This window comes from Marmota flaviventris, chromosome 5 (assembly GCF_047511675.1).
Source record: "Marmota flaviventris isolate mMarFla1 chromosome 5, mMarFla1.hap1, whole genome shotgun sequence".
Lineage (NCBI taxonomy): Eukaryota > Metazoa > Chordata > Mammalia > Rodentia > Sciuridae > Marmota > Marmota flaviventris.
In genome coordinates this window covers 84,236,709-84,256,410 of record NC_092502.1, presented here as the reverse complement: position 1 = coordinate 84,256,410, position 19,702 = coordinate 84,236,709, and the positions used below count along the sequence as shown (strand labels likewise).

General features: G+C 32.9%; 1 pseudogene; it reads right to left on the bottom strand.

Moving 5' to 3' along the window:
- Positions 1-4,078: 4,078 nt before the first annotated feature.
- Positions 4,079-4,205, bottom strand: LOC114086672 (small nucleolar RNA SNORA72; annotated as a pseudogene).
- Between the last annotated feature and the right edge of the window lie 15,497 nt (positions 4,206-19,702).

The window sequence follows — 19,702 nt, the reverse complement described above, 5'->3', positions numbered from 1 at the left end:
ACTCTGACCTAATTTTAAGAATGGCTCATGTGACAGAGAAAACGGATTGTGCTTGCAGGAGAGTCTTCTCTGATATAAAATAAAACTAAGTGTGAGAGACTCATTGATTTCAAAGCACGGCTACAAAAAGTGAAGAGTATGCTGCTTGGTACAGTTTCTCTTGACTGGGGAACTAGGCTGATCATAAACCATCATAAACAAATTTTAATACTTACTCTCAAAGACGCAGAAGGACCAACACCACCTCTCAGAGGGAAAGAACAAAATGGTTATCACATCTTCTTTCCACTTAATCCTTTTTTCAGTTTCATAACTTACACTTTAATCATGCTTCATATATCACTGATATATACCTAGTGAGATTAGAAACACAATTACAAAGATAGTCATCAGACATACTCTTTCTGCTATTTTTCCTGAAACATAACAATATATAAAAACTTTACCTGGACAGAAATATATGTAAGAAGTCACTTCCACATTCTAGCTGGGTCTTTATTTAGGATAAATGTTAATAGAAACTTTTGAGAATTCCCAGGAATAATTAATCTAGTTAAAATAAAAATCATATGCAAAATAATAAAGTTTGTATATATTTAAAGTGTTATTGGTTTGGTATAGTATATTAATCTTGTTACCTTTAATATTTAATGTTGCAAATTAATGTAAATCACAAAGAGTTATAAGGTACAACTCTAGATTTTTGCTCCTGAACTTGCATAAAACTCATTACATTGTACTTAGTACCATGTTATTCAGTTGAAATAGAAAAAAAGAAGTTGTCAACAATGCAATACCAATTATAAGTTGGCATTTAATAACCCCTCTAGGCTTTTGTTTAATTCCATTTAACCCATATTCCCATAGCCTCATATGAGATTAATCTAATTCATCAAACTAGTTTTTGTATCATATTAAACACTGATAGCAATGAAAATATTATAATAAAGAACTTTGTATAGCCTCCTGGGATGTAACCTATTCTGCATGATTTACAATGTCTGAGTGACTTCTTTGGTTGCTCTATCATTGCTCCTCTTTAAACTAGATTTTGTACCTGTATTTTGCAGATATTTACTCATGCTGGCGATTTACACATATGCTACAGTGTCCTTCTGTGTCCTTCAGATAGATTCCTATAGCATTAACAGAGAATTGTCTGCCTTTAGGTTTGAAAGGCTTGTCTGATGGCATCATAATCACCTTTTCTTGGCTGCAGGTTTAGCTTGGTTCAGGGGATACTCTGTCATATCACTGAAGAATCATAAAGCTATATTATAACACATGCTTTCTGAGATTACATCAGTCATTTTTCAGCCTATCAAGAGTGATGCCATAAAAAGGGACATTCTGAATTTTTATTAGTAAAAAATATTATTCACATAAACTTCAACTTGAAAACTGGAAATCATGACATCTACTTGCCTCATAGTTTTGTAAATATAGTTATCTAAATATTTCTGGGTTTTCATTAAAAAAACTGGATAAGGAAACAGTAAAGTATGCAGTGAAAAATTCTTTAAACATGTTTCAAAAAGCATCTTTTTTTGAAGAATGTGTAGTACACAGAAGACTGTTTGATGGAACCATAGGAATAGGGTTCTTACTCTGATTATTGGGTAGGATTATGGATATTTTAATCACATAGAAAGTACATATAATTATTAGATTATATTGTGATTTAGCATAGTATTCTGACATCCCAAACATATACTTCTCTAAATACTAAAACTACCAATAAAGCAGAATTTATAACCCAGAGTGAGAAAAGGCCACTGCAATGAGTTCTCAAAATTCCCATCCCATTTTATCATATAAATTTATTTAACATTTTTTCTCTCTTATTCCATGCCTTGGGTTTCTAACAATACTGACATCCTAGGAGGTTTCTAGACAAGTCCCAGGAAGATTAGTAAATAAATGTATTTTCTGAATTTAGCATTCTCATTCAGAAAAACTGCACATTGACTGTCTATTTTCATGACATAGATTATTAAATCTTTATATTATATAACTGAAAACTGAAGACTTTTAAATGTTCTAAGCCATGGTTTGCCAATGTACTTCTGTCTTTTGTTACATGTCTTACTTTAAGTAGCATTTGAATATGATGCCAGCAAATGATGGAGGAGATACATGGTATAAAATAAAATGTGCAAAGGTTTATGTATTTCTTTTCCTGTACCCATTCATTTTATAAAATTTATTTTTTATGATTGATATGTTCATAAAATATTTTTCTCAGAAAGATAGATAAAAGATAAAAGAAAGTTCAAACTTATGAGATGAGGACAAGTAAATCAAGATTAAGTATATCAACAAAAGCCTGAACCTGAATTAGATTTCAACAATTTTGATTTACTACTTTCTTCAATTAACCCAGTAACTTATAAGAGCAAAAATAAGAAGTACAGTATGATAAAAATAAGTTTTCCAAAATTTATATGGTTTCTCAATGGGGGCTCCATTCTTCTTGCTTGTTTCATGATTGTTTGATAATATATAAAGTTAATGCTCCATTGTCAATGGCTATATCATCCTGAACTATAGAAAGAAAGATTCATGTTCCTTTATATAGTATAGTCTGGCTAAAATAATGAGTTAGTAGAGAGCTAGTGAGATATTCATTTTCAAAAGAGGTTGCCTTCATAGTTTAATTCTTATTTAAATAATGTCATTGCTGTATGTGACTTGATTGCAAAATTGCTTGAAGTTAAATAATGGTATCCATTAAGATGCCCCTGAGAAAATCTGGAATACTCTCAGTTGGATTTTAGGTATAACATTATTTTTCAAAAGGACATTTATTCTTTCTAGTCTTCTGAAATAAAATGAAGCACCATTATATTTACTAAGTGATACATCTATGGAATGGTATGATATAAAAAAAGACAACACAAGTTATTTGAAAGCTTCCTTCAGGGACTCATTTGAAGATTTTAATGCAGCTGAATGTTTACAAAATATCCTGAAGCATACTTAAAAAATAACCAGTATAATCAAACAGGCTGCAGTCATATCTGCAATGTTTGGGGATAGAGAAGTTCTAGTATTATTTAGTAATTTTCATAAATAATAAGGAAACAAGAGAATAAAATACGTTTATCATGTACAAGCTCTTGGGAAAAGAAAACCTCACACTGATGCTCATTTCAGATCATGGAAACATATGTGCAAAGGCAGTTGAGGATCAATGAATGAAAAACTTAAGAGTCAGGCTTCTCATAAAATAAAGGAACAAGAGAAGCAGTAAATAATGGACAGGGTGCCGTAGGGTCACCAAGGAAGAATGAATTCTAATGGTTTTCAGCTTTTGTGTTAACCTGCAGGAGCTTTCCGGACAAACCTGATAGGACTAATGAGTGTCTAGTCTCTTGCATCCCTTGACATTTGAAGCATAGGGATTTTGATTTAACAGCGCCCAAAGTATCTCCATGTATTTTCCTAAAACACAATTGGTATTGCTGTTGACAAAGGAGCAGAGAATGATTTTTGAGTACATTAAAGCAATTGTTCAAAAATTCTTTCTATATCACGAAATAGAAAAATATAATTTTAAATATAGTTTGAAGTTAATACAAGACTCATGTTAAAATTAAACCAGAAAATACAATTCCAGTTTAAAAAATATCTATTTATTGCTCTATTATCTATCCATTCATCCAGAAACTATCTTTCTGTCTCAGTCATTTTGAGGGCCCTTAACAAATTACCACACTGGCTAGATTAACACACATTTTTTTCATTATTATGCATTGTGGAGGTCCGAAATGATCATGCCAGCCTGAGCGGTTTCTCAATGGGGGCTCCATTCTTCATTACAGAGGCAGTGCTTCCTTTTTTTTCTAAGAAAACCCCCCAAAACAGTGATTTTATAAGACAATTCATAAAAACTGTTAGTTTGTCAAAAAATTTTTCCTATTTTGGTTATAAATTCTTTAGAAAAGTCTGAAATTATCACCAATTCTAAGTCATTAAATAAAATATATTGTCATTTTTCTTAAGGTCAGTATGAGATAACCTAGAACAGTAGCTATTAAATGGCAGCACAAAATGGTCATATAATAAATGAGACCTGGTTTATCACCAGCATTTACAAAACCAGACCCAGTGAAAGAATTAGGTCTGGGGACACTGCATGGTCTTTGTAGTGAATGTTTAGCCTGTCCCGATATTACTAACTCAGAACAGCAAAAATATTACAGTACAGACAATGCTTTATACCTGAATCATCACATAAAAGGGAGAAAGAGATTACTCATTTTATTTTTCTAAGGTCATTAATCCCATTAATGGAATCTATAACCTCATAACAAAATTAGAACCCAAATATCACACTGAGGATTAGGTTACAACATATGAATTCAATACATGGTTTTATCTATCCAAATATCTAAGAGACACACATATACACACAATCACATACAAAGAGACAGACAGACAGACAAACAGACACACACACACACACAATTCTCCTACAGACAATCTTCTACTTAAAAACTGAATTATATTTCCACTTCAGGAAGATGGGTCATTTCAGCTCCTCAAAATGATTTTAATCCTCAAGTTTACTTCTTACAAAAAGAGTCCTTAAATATTTTATGCTATCAAAGATCCAACTTGAAAAACTATAATACATTTAAAGTGAGAAAAATTAAATACACTGAACACTGAAATTTACTCAATTTGCAAATAAATAGTAAATCATACAAACAAAATTTTATATACATCTGTACAAATTACCTGCTCATAAAAAAAACATGGTCACAGTTTTAAAGAACTAATACATAAAATACCACTCTGCTAAAGAATATTAAAACAGACCAAGAGTCAGTGGTGCTGTGAGCTTTTATACTAGTGAACAAAAAATAAAATTTTGGATGTGGAAGAAAACTGATATCATTAAAACTTATTTTTTTCTGAATTAAACTCAAATTTCAGCATAATTATGTCTGAAAAACTTAACCAAGTATATTCTTCACAATGTTCCCATTTATACTCACTGAACAATTGCCTAAAATATGTATTTATAATCTAAATGTAGGCACAACACACAGAACAATTTTATATTCTTAATAGAAAAAAATACCTTAGTCCTGATTTTATAAACAATAGAAACTCAGCATAAAACAACAGAAGTTTATACTATATAAAAATCATAGGGTAGAATGGAGTAATTATCTGAAAAACAGTAATTTTAATTCTTTGAACAACATGGTCATTTTATATATATATATATATATATATATATATATATATATATATATATATATACACACACACACACACACACACACACACACACACACATGCTACTACCAAAGTTGAATCATACTATTTAAATTGTTTTGGTGTTAGAGAGAATAAAATGGCCCTTCAAGGTTCCTGTCCTCTGATATATACACCTTTTATAACCCACTCCCCTTGAGTGTTAACCCAGCTAGTGAATAGGAATATTTTTCTTCTGTGATTAGAATAATAACTGAGTGAACCCAAAGAGATTATTTGGGTGGAGCTAAACTAATAATGTAAATTGTTGAAGAAGACAGTGCATCAGAGAGAAACTCTTCTGCCAGCCATATTAAAAACTGAGTATGGGGTGGTGTGACAAGGAAGTATGGTAAGCATTTAGCACCTTAGGGAATCCACAGATAACAGCCAGCAAAAGATTCAAGAAGGAAGAAAGGGACAAAGGAAAGAAGGCAGGCAGGCAGTAAATGAAAGCAGGAAGAAGGGAGGAAGAGAAGAAGGGAGAATGGGAAGATGAATTCTTCAGGAACTATGAAGAATTAAATTCTGTGTATAGCCATGGCACAGGTTTCAAATGAATCCTAAGTACCAGAAATTATACATGTGAACAAATCTTGATTTCAGCCTGCTGAAATTTAAGCAGCAGATCCAATTAACCCACTACTGAAACACATAAATTATGGTATTTTAACCATTGCATTTGTGGTAATGTTTCATAGCATTGGAAATATAATAGAAAAAATTTTTGACATGAATTTACTTTTGTATTTCTTACTCACTTTGCAGTTTTCAGGTTTAAACTGCCCACAACACATACAAAATAAGTACACAATAACTCAGATACTCACACTTTAGCCTATTCATTTGATAGAAATGTATTAATTTTGCCAAAAATGAAATAATTTAAACCCAATTCTCTGTATGACTGTTTTCATAGTTAAAAATATATCAGTGTTATCCTTCCTGATGTGTCAAAATGCATTCTACTGTCATGTATAATTAATTAGAACAAATTTTAAAAAAATAAAATTAAAGTTAAAGAAAATAATAAAAAAGATTAAAATAGGTAGTGAAAATCTGTGTTTTCCAGTTAAAGTCTTGATAATTTAGATTATGTTTGGGATTATGAAAATTCAAAAATGTAGACTATTTAAATTAAGTTTTATTGCAATAATTAACTCCAGTTAATCACAGTTTGAAATCATATGTTTAAATGGTAGAGAATAAAATTTTGGTATGGATATTATAAAAAAAAAATCAGTGCAATCTCTCTGAGAAAATTTTAGTAAACTCTAATCCATGTCTTCTGGCTGCAGTATACTCCATGGTATGAATATGCACATCATACTTATTTTCTTATTTAAACTGTTTCAAGTTTGTTTGTATTAGAAACAAATATTGTAATAAACATGTGTGCTCCTGTTATACTAAATAATGATAACTGTGAACAGGGTGTCACATTACCATACAATGTATTTATCTATTATAGTATAATATAATTTTATGAGAACTGATCAAATATATTTGCTTTTCATTGAATGCCTATTTATATATAATTATCTTACGGGATTTTCAAATCTTTTTCTTCACATCTTCAAAGATTTTTACATTAAGGATATCAATTTTTTTCTGGGCTAGAGTTTAAATGATATTTTTTTCCATCAACTTACATTTTACTTTGTTAATTATGGTATGCTTTTTCATACAAATGCTTTTGTGTAGATTTAGCTTTTATTTTTTTAAGATAAAATTTACATTCTAGATTATGTTTTACTTCTTTTTACAAACTTAAGTATTTAAAATACCAAATCCTATTTGTAACAGGTCTGACTTAGTGACTAAACTATTAATGACTAAACATTTATACACCTATCAACTTTGCCTAAATAATTCATCACTTTTTTCTGGTAAATTGAAATGCCTCTTATACATTATTTTTAGTAACAAAATTTTTATGAAAAATTGTAAAAAAAATAAAAACTGTATGAAGTAATTGCATAATTTAAATGGTCAGCAGGGATTAGAAATAGCAACAAATATTGGACACACTTAAACTTTTTCTTAATAAATTAGTATAATTATAGTCATAATATATTGCCAGAGATAGAGAACATTGTGCTGTGTTATTTTACCATGTTAGTTTATTTTGTTAAATCTAACCTTTGATTATTGAATTTTGCTATTGTGAGATGTTTCTTTCCAAAGTTCATGGGATTGGATTATATAGAGATTGAACTCATGGGCTTGAAAGCTAGAGATTATTTCTAAGGCTCCACCAAACTTATTTTTGTCCATAGAACAATATAACAGCCAATGGAAAGATTAGCAAAAGTCATACACGCCTGCTGCAGGTCTGGACCATAAAATCTTCCTATGGAATCTCTTCCATTATCTTTTGTCTTGCTTGGTGGTTAGAACAGAGGTAATTCTAAGGATGACTTTGCTAGCCACTGTTAACCATGCATGATTAACTGAATGACAATCACTCTGTCAATCTGCTCACATGCCCAGCAGTATTACCTGAATTATGGATATGTTTCTATCTCATTCAAACCTCTCTATGGAGGTTATTTGCATTTACATACTGGTTGTTTGAATTTTGTTTTATTTTTATTTTTTTGTTCAACAAATTAGCCTAATTTCTAACAGGTACCAATTACATCTTATTAAATTTCAGAAGAATTTTTAGATGCATTATTTCATTTAAACATCTAGGATAGTAATATTCTGAGAACTGTCAATAAAAATGTGGACTTTTAATTCTTCCTATAGTACTTTTCCACTACTTTGATGTTACTTTATTCAAACATTTAATAATTAAGATCCAAGAGGGTCATGTAAACATTACTCAAAGAGGGCGATAACACTGTATCATTAACATAGATCAAATTGCAAATGGGTATAGTGGAACATACCTATAGTACTATTTACTCTGGAGGCTGAAGTGGAAGACTCACTTAAGTGCACAACTGTACCAGCCTGGGTGACAGTGAGACCCTATCTCTGGAAAAAAATCTCCAAATATATTTGGAATGTTGGACTGAAGAAGACCTTGCTATCCAATGGCCTTTTAATAAATATTTAATAAAAATTCTAAAAGAGTGTTAGAGTTCGTAAACAAGTCTGGATGGTGCCTGGCAAAATGCCAGAGGGAGTGGTTTGAGAAGTAACAAAAGCGAGCCATTAAGTGTGGAGATTCTGACTGCGGCAGAATAGCCTGGGGGGTTGACGAACAACTTGTGTAGATTGATACAGCAGGAGTGGAAGCCATTTATTGCAGGACAGGAGCAGTATTTATACATTCCACACAGCTTATCTAATTAGCATAAACTAGATACATCAGTCAACCAATAAGGAATCTCCACACTTATTGGCTCGCTTTTGTTACTTCTCAAACCACTCCCTCTGGCATTTTGCCAGGCACCATCCAGACTTGTTTACGAACTCTAACATTTCCCCCTTTTGTTTAATTTAAATAACAACCATAGTGGTTTTTACAGAAACACCATAAATAACCTGCTACAAACAGAAAGGGAGGATACAAAATGCCACAATACCAAGCCAATTGATGGCTCCATGCAAGAAGCCCTTGGAAAAATTATACCAGCAATGACACCGTTAGCAAAGATACCGAGTTAAAATTTGTTGTAGATTACAGTTTGTTGTCTCAGTCCAGGTAAAGCAATGTCTCAATAGATTAACTCACAGTCCAGGTCACAGTCCAGGTAAGTTCTGCAGGCAGCTAGCTTGATTTCACAGTCCAGGTAAGTTTTGCAGGCAGCTAGCCTAAGTTGTAGCAGCAAAAACAGCAACAGCTCCGAAGTTTCGTCCGTTTCTCAGCCGAAGTCTCGTCCGGTTTTCAGCAACACTGGAAATTCTTCCACCTTGGTCTTTACCGGCACTGGGACGAAGGCAGGAACTCCGGATGGCTAAAGAAAATCCTGTAGCATTCAACTAAGAAAACAACCTTCTGAACAATTTAGTACATTATCTCAAGGTTTTTTTGCATTTGAAATAAGCATTAATAGTGCTCATTACTCATCAGCTTCCAGGTGTGGGAGAACCATTGTAGCTTAGTTATTGGCATTGAAAATGACCAAACATCAGGGACACCAGTAGCATCTTCTGCTGGCTGTAGTGCCTGGGCAGCCCCAGATGGCCCTGGGGAGTGTCCCGGACTCAAACTGCTACTGGGCACAGGGAGCAAGAGCCTGCGAGACTGTGCCTCCAGGTCAGGTCTAAATTTGGGCTCACAGCAGTGGAAGAGCCAGCTCCCCGGCCAGGAGGCGGGGAAGGGCCAGTTGCCGCCGCCTCTTGGAAAATCCTTGCTGCGCTGTGACCGGCTTGCACACTCGGCAGCCGCCTCTCCGCTTCACGCACCCTCCGGTAACGAAAAGTATTTAGTAATAGCCTTTTGCTGCAACTTTTTTCCTGATAATCCTTCTTCTTCTGAACTTTCTTTTTCTTTCTGACTAGAGTTCCTGGGCTCTTATCAACACATGCCCTAACTATTCTTGGTTCCATTGGTGTGCCTTCTTTCCTTAGTAATTTACTTCTCACCCCTTCCATATTTTCATCACAAAGACAATACAACATTTCAAGACAAAACAAGACACAAACATACTGTATCAATCTTCTCCATTTTCTCGAAATCACCATTTTTCCTCTCACCCTATCTGCCTAGGGACAAGCAGATTTGCTCCCGTCCTATCTATGGATGGGCAGCTTTTCTTTTTTTCCGTCACTTACCCCCGAGTGTCCCGGGGCTCCCCGTACGGGCCACCATCTGCCGCAGTCCGGCTGCAGCAAAATAGCCTGGGGGGTTGACGAACAACTTGTGTAGATTGATACAGCAGGAGTGGAAGCCATTTATTGCAGGACAGGAGCAGTATTTATACATTCCACACAGCTTATCTAATTAGCATAAACTAGATACATCAGTCAACCAATAAGGAATCTCCACACTTAATGGCTCGCTTTTGTTACTTCTCAAACCACTCCCTCTGGCATTTTGCCAGGCACCATCCAGACTTGTTTACGAACTCTAACAAAAGAGTTTTCTAGACGTATTTTTGTAGATACAGAAGAGGAAAGAGTCTCATTACAATGAAGGATATTAACATATTACAGATGATACAAGTTGGACATTTTGCAAGTTACAGAAGAACATATATTTGGAAACATTCCCAAGGTTACTTACAGCTCCTCATTTATACCTAGAAAGTGCGGAAGCCAGGAATAGAACCCAGGCAACTTGATTTGAAACCTTACCTTCTTAAGCAGAATGCCATGCTGCTTCCTCTTTGCACATTCACTTGGTCATGAATGCAGTCAACTAGGTACATAGTCCATCTTAGCTGCTGACCTTGAAAGTCTTCCAAATGACTTCATGTGGAGAGTGGTGACAAAGAATAGGAGAGCAGTGTCTGAGATTGGGATCTCTGATGATTTTTGCCTGTGACATGCTTGGTGCCTGGGAAAGTTTCTGTGCAAAGTGCAGGATGCCTAGTTGCTATGGTAATGTACTGCATGATGAAGCTCTGTGTTAGAGTCTTATCAGGCTTGACCTTGATTTCTGTACACAGCTCCTAGGAATAAAGAAATTCTCTTGCTAGACAATCACAATGTTTCACTAGCTCTGCTGCTTCTGAACCTGCCCACATAACAGTAAATTTAAACAATGGACTTCTTGAGAACAATACAAAGCTCCTAACATTGCTCATTGCAACTGTAGAATGTAACTGCAGAACAAGCTATTTAATGTTGCTAACTCTGTAACTTTCATGAATACAAAAAAAAAAAAATGCTTGCATAATCTTTTATCTGATTAATGTGACATATAAAAATATTGTTGGCAAGATTCTTTAGACCTGCTTCTCTATCAAAGAGGAGCATTCCATCAGATTCCAGCTGTTATCTTCAAAATCTGAGTATGTGAGTCTTTATTTTTCTAATCCCCTATCTTCCCTCACTGGAACCTGCTAATTTGGCCACACTGGTTGCAGAAACTTCATATAATAACTGTCAATCCAAGACTAATTAGAAAAACAAACTGTGAAATTAGGTAGAGTACAAATACACAGGACAAACATAGGACCTAGCTAAAACAAGGAAGAGCCCCAGAAGTTTGCATTATTATTTTTTTTATTAGCTACACATGACAGTACAATGAGAAGTTTGCATTATTGTGGAGTTTAGAGTAATGGTTCATCTAAACAGCACCAGTGTTTGAATGTATAAGGAGACCATTAATTACTTTCCAGAAGTTGGTCAAGACTATTCTAGAAATAAAGTTAGATAGTCATTTAAGAATCAGGAAACTTATAAGAAAACCAGTAATAAAATATTTTCAGTGGTGAAGTTAGTTTAGAAGACCAGAAGCTGGTAAAGAAGTAGGACTATACACACAGACAATAATGACAAAGGAATCAAGCATATAAGGAAAAAGACTCCTCAGCCAAAAAGGATGATTAAGTTTGTTTGCATGATCTAAACAAGAAATAGATCTCATAGCATGTACAATGGGTAAAATGAAATAGATTATTTTTTAAAATCAAGGTCAAAATCATGAAGTGACTTTTCTATGATGCAATTTAGAGACTTGTACACTTTTCAACCTTTTTAAATTTTCTTTTTTCTCCAAGTTAGAATGAATGAACTTTTACAATTAGTAATTACAGTTAGAGAAGACAGAGAAGATGGCTTAATCACACAAATTTGTCTATTCACCCCAAGTTTTCTAGATGTATCCAACAGGAAAAGGATTTCCCTTCAGCCCACTTGGAAATTTGAGAGTGCTGGGGACATAGTTGTGAAGGAAGATGCTCAGCAGCAAGATTGAGATCTCTGCAGCACTGTGTATTCTAAGGAGGCTTCGACCTCTCTATTTAAAATTTATGGGTATATGGAAGAAAACTCACCAGAAATTCTAAAATTAACAAACTTGCTGCTGCTGTCAGAGTAGACAACAGAAGGCACAGCCCATCTGCTGCACACAGTTCTACCTGCCTATCACACCCTGAAGTCTTGAGCTGAGCTGAAGAATAGTTCTGCTTAAGGCCATTTTTCTTCCACTTGAGAGGAAAGGCAACTTTATAATGACCTCCAGAAGACACTAAACAATCAACCACTGGCTTCTACTTAGTTTAGGAGTGAGCATAACCCACAGGGAAAGGCAAAATGTGATATTAATATTTGATGTCTTAAATCCATACTAGCTACCTACATAAGTATATACTAGCTACAGAATGAGAAAATTTTGTACTTGGAATAAAATAATATATTAAAATGTTAGTATGTTGACAATTTTGTCTTTAATTTGGAAATAAAAATATATCTCTAAGTGCTGACAGATGGCTTAGTACACTTATTTGATAAAATTTATTTTAAGAGAATCATAATCATGGTGCAGTATTTTTTGTTTACTCTGATTATAAATATTTAATATACTCTCTTTGAAACAAGAGTGCAAGTAGGGTTACTCAGTAGTAAGTGCTTCAGAACACTAATGTATCTTTAAATAACCATACTGAGGCCTGCACATAATATCTAGTTAAACAAGAAAACCTAAATAGAATAAAAGAAGACTCAGAGGGTTGGTTTATAATGGAATGCAAAGCATTGTTGCTTGACTCTAATTCATCAACCCTTCACACACTTGCTGATTTGTGGAAATAGGATGAAATAATTTATTCTTTCCAAAGGCGGTTTTATCAGAAATCAGGAATGAATCAAGTCTCATGAGAGAATCTTGGACTTAATATAATACAAATAATAAAGAGTACTGAGAGTCTATGAGCCCAGGATTATGATCCAGAAATATATCCCTGTGAAGCTTTATCTTATGCATTGACCAAGGTCTTCACATTTAATGTCTAACATATTTAATGCTTAATTTAACAATAAGTGCACATTTATAATACAATACATAAGTGCTTAAGATGATAAAATTTGCTCTTATGTTTAACCCTAAAATAATTATGTAAATAACTCTAAACCTGAAATAATTGGAATGCAACTAAAATTGTTAGTAAAGGTAATACAAATTATTAGATATCATCTTACATGACACATGAGAAAAATTATGTCCATGGATTTTAAATTCTTATGTAAGGTAGTGTTCCAAGTTGGCTGGTAGCTCAAATTTCAGGATTAGAAATCATGTTCTCAAGATTCTGGGCCACTGTTGTGTGCATCCTCAAGGCATAATTACATCAAGAATTATTAACACCAGTTAAAGATGCAAGTTGGTTAGTAAAATGCTCTATTTGGTTCTTTTGTTTAAATTATATATAATGTAAATTATTCTATATTTTTGAAAAAGGTTTAAAGAAGTATCTTTCTTGTTTTGAATTCCCATATTTTTCTTAAGGTTGAGTTTTCTTGCCTCTAGCAGCATGGAATATGTTTTTAGACATTTGTGTGGGCTGGATGTATAGTTCTGGAGTATAACTCAACACACCTTAATAAATACTGACAAGACCCCTCAATGTGGTATGTGTAAAACAACCAAGTACTTGATAATAACAACAAAATCTTAGGGGAAAAAGCTTTTAAATCCACATGAAAAACATAATTTTATTCTTGGAGTTGATTGAAATTCTGAGTATTTATTTTATTTTCTAATTAGCTATTGCCCTTACACTTCAATGAACTTTAAATAGGTGTTAGGAGATGCTGATATAATGCTTTTTCAAAGATTAAAAATCAATATAAAGGCAACAGTACCTAGCACACATTAGATATGAAATAACTTTATAGTTTAATTACTTTTGGTGTTTTTTGTGAATAGATATATTGTATGACAAAAGTATCTGAAACACATGAATATCATGAACAAAAACCAAACTTAATTAAAATAAAGTACATTATGCCATAAAAATTGTACCCACTATTTGCTTGGTATCTGAGAAAAGAAGTAATACCAATAACTTCTTGGCATGTAATGTACCTGTTATTATATATATAAATGCACACAGGATCTACTAATTGTGGAAATATTTTTGTTAGTAAATTTATATGGAAGATTTGAATAAAATAAAATTATGAGCTATGCAAAGCAAGTGTAAAATCTGTTTTATATTAAAATATGAGAGATTGTATTTTGTGCTTTGTTACTACATTTCCAATATCATTCATAGTGTCCCATTGTCCCTTGTAGGTTAGCCAAGTTTAAGCTAAATGGGAATACATTTAACACATTCTTTTCAGTACTGTCCTTCATATAAGCAAATAATATAAACATTTTATTATAAACACTTATTGTTCATAAGCATCATGTAAATATTGCAGTGCATTTAGACAGCAATTATCTTGTTTGGATAAGAACAAAAGGTGTCTAGCTGGATGGAGTGGTGCACGCTTGTATTCCCAGTGGCTCAGGAGAATGAAACAGGAGGATCATGCGTTCAAAGTCAGCCTTAGCAACTTAGGGAGGCCCTGAGCAACTCGGGGAGACCCTATCTCTAATTAACAAAGCAAAACAAACAAACAAACAAAACCCCCAGAAGTATCTGGGAAGCTTATGTGTGGTCATGGGAATGAATATAACTGTTGTCACTATTTTAAATGGCCAAAGTTGTTGATAAAATATGAAATCAGAGAAGCATTATGTATAACTAAGCAAATCTCTTTAGAATAAAATATGCCTAGTAATCAAAACTAGGTAAATCCAGGCACAGTTGCACATGCCTGTAATCCCAGTGACTCGGGACACTGAGGCAGGAGGATTGCAAGTTCAAAGCCAGGCTCAGCAATTTAGTGAGGCACTTATCAACTCAGCGAGATCCTGTCTCTAAAAAAAATACAAAAAAGGGCTGGGGATGTGGACCAGTGTTTAAGGGCCTCTGAGTTCAAGCCCTAATACAAAAGAGAGAGAGAGAGAGAGAGAGAGAGAGAGAGAGAGAGAGAGAGAGAGAGAAAGAGAGAGAGAGAAAAGAAAACAACAACCAAAAACTAGGTAACTATAGGATTTAAGTGAGTTATTGTCATTTGCACATTTGCAAATGAATCAATGTCCTATATTGTTTTTACTTTTTTATATACTATTTTAAATATATTTTTATAACTTTATTTATTTACTTTTTTTTAATGTTGTGCTGAGGATCAAACCCAGTGCCTCACCCATGCCAGGCCACTGCTCTCCCACTGAGCTAGAGCCCCAGCCCCTTTATATACTATTTTTATACACTACTTTTATATACTATTTCTCTTATCCTCTAAGTGTTCTTTCCTTCTTCTCTATTTCTTTTAAGTCTTGTATTCTCCAAATTTCTTTTTTTATCTTCTTGTGGTCCTTTAATATACTTAATATATTACTTATGTCTTTATTTCTATAATGCCCATCTGATTGTGTTCATATATATTCCAATTTGGGGATAATATTTTCCTTTTATAAAATTAATTTTCCCTAATGGAAAATGCATTAATAATAGCTATTTAACAATACATTTTAATGATGGCTATATTTATATAACTTGTTATTTTGTTTCTGTTGTCATTTTTCTCTCTTAATTGAAGATCATATGGTCTTATCTTATTTAATGCCTACTAATTTTCATTGAATTGAAAACATATTCTTTATAATTTTAAAAGCTCCAACTTTTCTAAGAAGTGGTTTCATCATTTTTTGAATAGTGAGATAAAGAGGAGCACATTTGATATTAGTGTAATCATATGAATAGAAAACAAACATTTTGGATATTTTGTACAATCAACAAAAAGAAAAAAAATAAGGTAAGTCATGATAATATGTATACTCTCTCTAAATATTGAAATATTTGTCATATTGAAGATTGATTATTTTGATTTGGAAAATAAATATCATCAATAATTAGAAAAGGGTGCAATAAAGATTTAGCCCAAATGTTAGAAAATGTTTCAGTGATCCTTAATAAGGTAGCAAATTTGAATGTTATAATCTTCACACCATCTCAAAGCCAAAAATTTCTAAGTGGTCTTTCTTAAAGTGATTTTTTGAGATTTGACACTATAATATTCTTGATAATTCCCACTTAAACTTTTTCTATATTTTCATTTACATTTATTGTTGAAAACTTTTCAGTTCTTGTGACTTATATATAAGTACATTTCATTGAAGATCAAATACAGATATACAACTCAGAGGGTAATAATCTACACACAATGAGGGACCAGAGATTTCAAAATGATTTAATGATTTTAAATTGTTTGTCCCCCAAAAAAACTGTCTGGATTTTTCAATATTCATTTACTCATCTCTTTTCTTAAAGAAAATGTAGGGATTTTTGCCTGTAAATATTTTTAGTTATATAAATTATTCTGTAAGATTCTTAGCATAATTTATTTTAATGATCTATATTAAATACAGAAAAGTTTGCACATAGAGCAACTTTCCACAAAAAGAGAGTTTTTAACATTTTTTCCAGCTTATTATTTTCAACAGTAATTATATTACATTGTCTGTCTTTATTTTGCTACTCCTCATCTGAATTTCAGGATATCTTCATTTTTTTAAATTTTTATTCTTTACTTTTCTTCAGCTAATGATAATTCAGAGATTAAAGATGTGTTTTAATTGCAGTGCCCTGCTTGACTTTCCCATATTCTGAGATATTTTACACCTCTGCAGAGGTGTGATTAACTTATCATTTATTGTCGTATTGTTTGCTTTAATTATATGGTGGTGTGGATGAAACCCAGGGCCTTGTGCTTTCCAGGAAGCCAAACTGCCACTTAGCTGCACCCCAGCCTGACTAGTAGACTTCATCCTGATAGAAATGCAAATACTTGCTTACCAGAGAAACAGATAACCATAAATGTTACATTGTATGGCCTTTTTGTTCATTAACCAGTTTTGTTTCTAAATCAACAACCCTATCCCAACATTATAAATACCTGTTTATTCATATGTTCTTTGAGGTTGTTATAATATCTTACTTGTTCTTCATTAATTAACGAGTTGAATAAGACATTTGATATTTTAATTTTATGTTTTCATAGGTATCATGATTTTTTACTTTAAAAATTATACTTTAATGATGAGAAAATTTTCCATGGTATTAGATAATGTCCCTTCATGAGGCCTTGGAGGACAACATTTAAAAAGCATAGTTTTTGTGTTTTCTAATCAGATCAAATCAAATATTTTCATCTTATGGGAATTGAACTAATACACACAGGAACTCATCTATTCAAAAATCCCTGCTGCTTTTATCAAAGTGCTTCCATAAGAATTTTTTTTGAAACATTTGTGTTCCAGTTACAGCACTAAAATTAATAAAATCTGGAGTCAGGTGTTGCTCAATGGTAGAGTGCTTACCTAAAAGGCATGAATCCCTGGGTTTGATACCCAGAACTACAAAATAAACCACCTAGCTCTCTATATTTAAAGGAGTAATATATAATTTTGTATACTTTTTATCTAAATATGCTAAAATATCTCAATATGTTTATGAAATACAAACATTGTTTTTAAACATTTTGAGTTACCCTGGGCAAAAGTATTTTGGAAAGAAAGCTTAGAGGAACTCTCATTTGTTAACAATGGTACTTCCAAATAATAGTTTGCTAGCCTCTCTGAGCCTCAGTTTTCTCACCAATAATAGAAGATAGTAATGCATGACTGTGGTTTTTGTTATAATAAATGAATGAAATATGTTGACAAATGATGGTCTATGTCAAGATTCTGTAAGGCTTCAGTAAATGGAAGATAACTTTTTTGGAAAGTTGAAAGATTTTAAAGATACCTAAGGTCACACTAGCAAGCAGTTGCCATTCTGCTATATCTTATTATTATATAACAAATATCTTCCCATTTGTGTACCACAATGGCTTGAATACAAGCATTAATCATTTCTCTGAACAAAAGAAAGAAGATCTCTTTCAAAATATGTATGAAATACTGTAAGGATCATATTTTAAAATCTTTTTCATGAAAGTGAGATTTTTTTTTCCAGTGTCACACTTTGCTAAAAATTAAAAGAATATACCAAATTGTGAATCATAGTGAAAGCATGCAGAAGTCTGGGAGGGTCAGTCAGCCTCCTTCTTTGGAGCACTAAGGTAAGTCTTGGCTTAGATTTAAAGTGTGAGGACTTTAAAGAATACACATAGAATATAACCTACACAAGGAGAGTTCTTTAACTCATTAAACATCTCTATTTTATACTTATGCAAATGTAGAATATATTCTGATATTTTTCAGTTGGTCATACCAATTATATAAATATATTCCCATTTATTTACCATAAGCAAACTGGACATATTCCACTAAAACAATTTCAATGATGATGTTCCCATTAACAAATACTAAGTGAAGATCTGGTTAGTCTGTTTATATGGATATTTGACATCATGGTTTCTCCTTGGCCATCTCTAGAATATAGAAGATGAGATAAACAGCAACTGTGTGTCTTTTCCCGCCAGTAACTATGACAAAGTTAGATAAAAAACTAGAAGTGTAATATATGTATATGATACTGTTCTGATTCTTCTGACATATCATTTAATATTTGTTATCATCCTGTGTGTATTTGTGTGTGTTACAAATAAGAAAGAATTTTATTAGCTAAAAACAGACAAGTGTACAGTGCACATGTAGGGAATTTTATTCTCCTATATTTGCACTGCCCCCCCCAAAAAAAATCCATAGGTATCATGATTAAAGTTCAGTAAAGAAGACCCCATCCCAATTATTTTTTACATAGTTATCGAAAGAGTGTGGAGGAAGATTATCACAGGAAATCTATGTCACATATTCATGTGACAATGGAAGTTTCCTGGTTCATAAAGTGGTCTGGTGAGTTAGAATGGGCCTGTTGGAGAATACACTGTTGTCCTCTGCTTACTTTCTTGGGCTAATTCTGGGTAAGCTCTGAATATCTCTCTAAATGGGGGTACAAATGAGTCCCTCTGGCCATTCAGATGATTTCTTCACTCACCTCTTAGGACTTGGGAGATGGTAAATATTATTTTCATAAGTTCTTTTTTTTTCTATTCTTTTTATTAGCAGGAATTGTGCCCAGTGGGTCTTTATCATTGAGCCACACCCCCAGCCATTTTTATTTTATATTTTGAGATTGGGTCTTATATAGTTGCTTAGGGACTCACCAAGTTGCTGAGGCTGGCGTCAAACTTGTGATACTCCTGCCTCAGCCTCTGGAGTCTCTGGGATTACAGGTATGCGCCTCTGTTCCTAGCGATTTCCATGAGTTCTATTGGGGTTTCAACCATCAATGAAAGGCAATCAACAGATTTTGAGTCACAGAAAAATTATAAGATTTTGGTTGCTGATATGTTATTACTCAGAAGAGGTACTTTTTTTCTTATTAATCTCATTTCTACCTATATATCTAGCTATCTATCTCCTTAAGACAACCAGATTTCATTTAATATAACATACATCAGAATAATCTTCTGCATGACATCATATCAATCCAGTCTTCTTGACAGGGTTCAGTTATTAAGATTTACA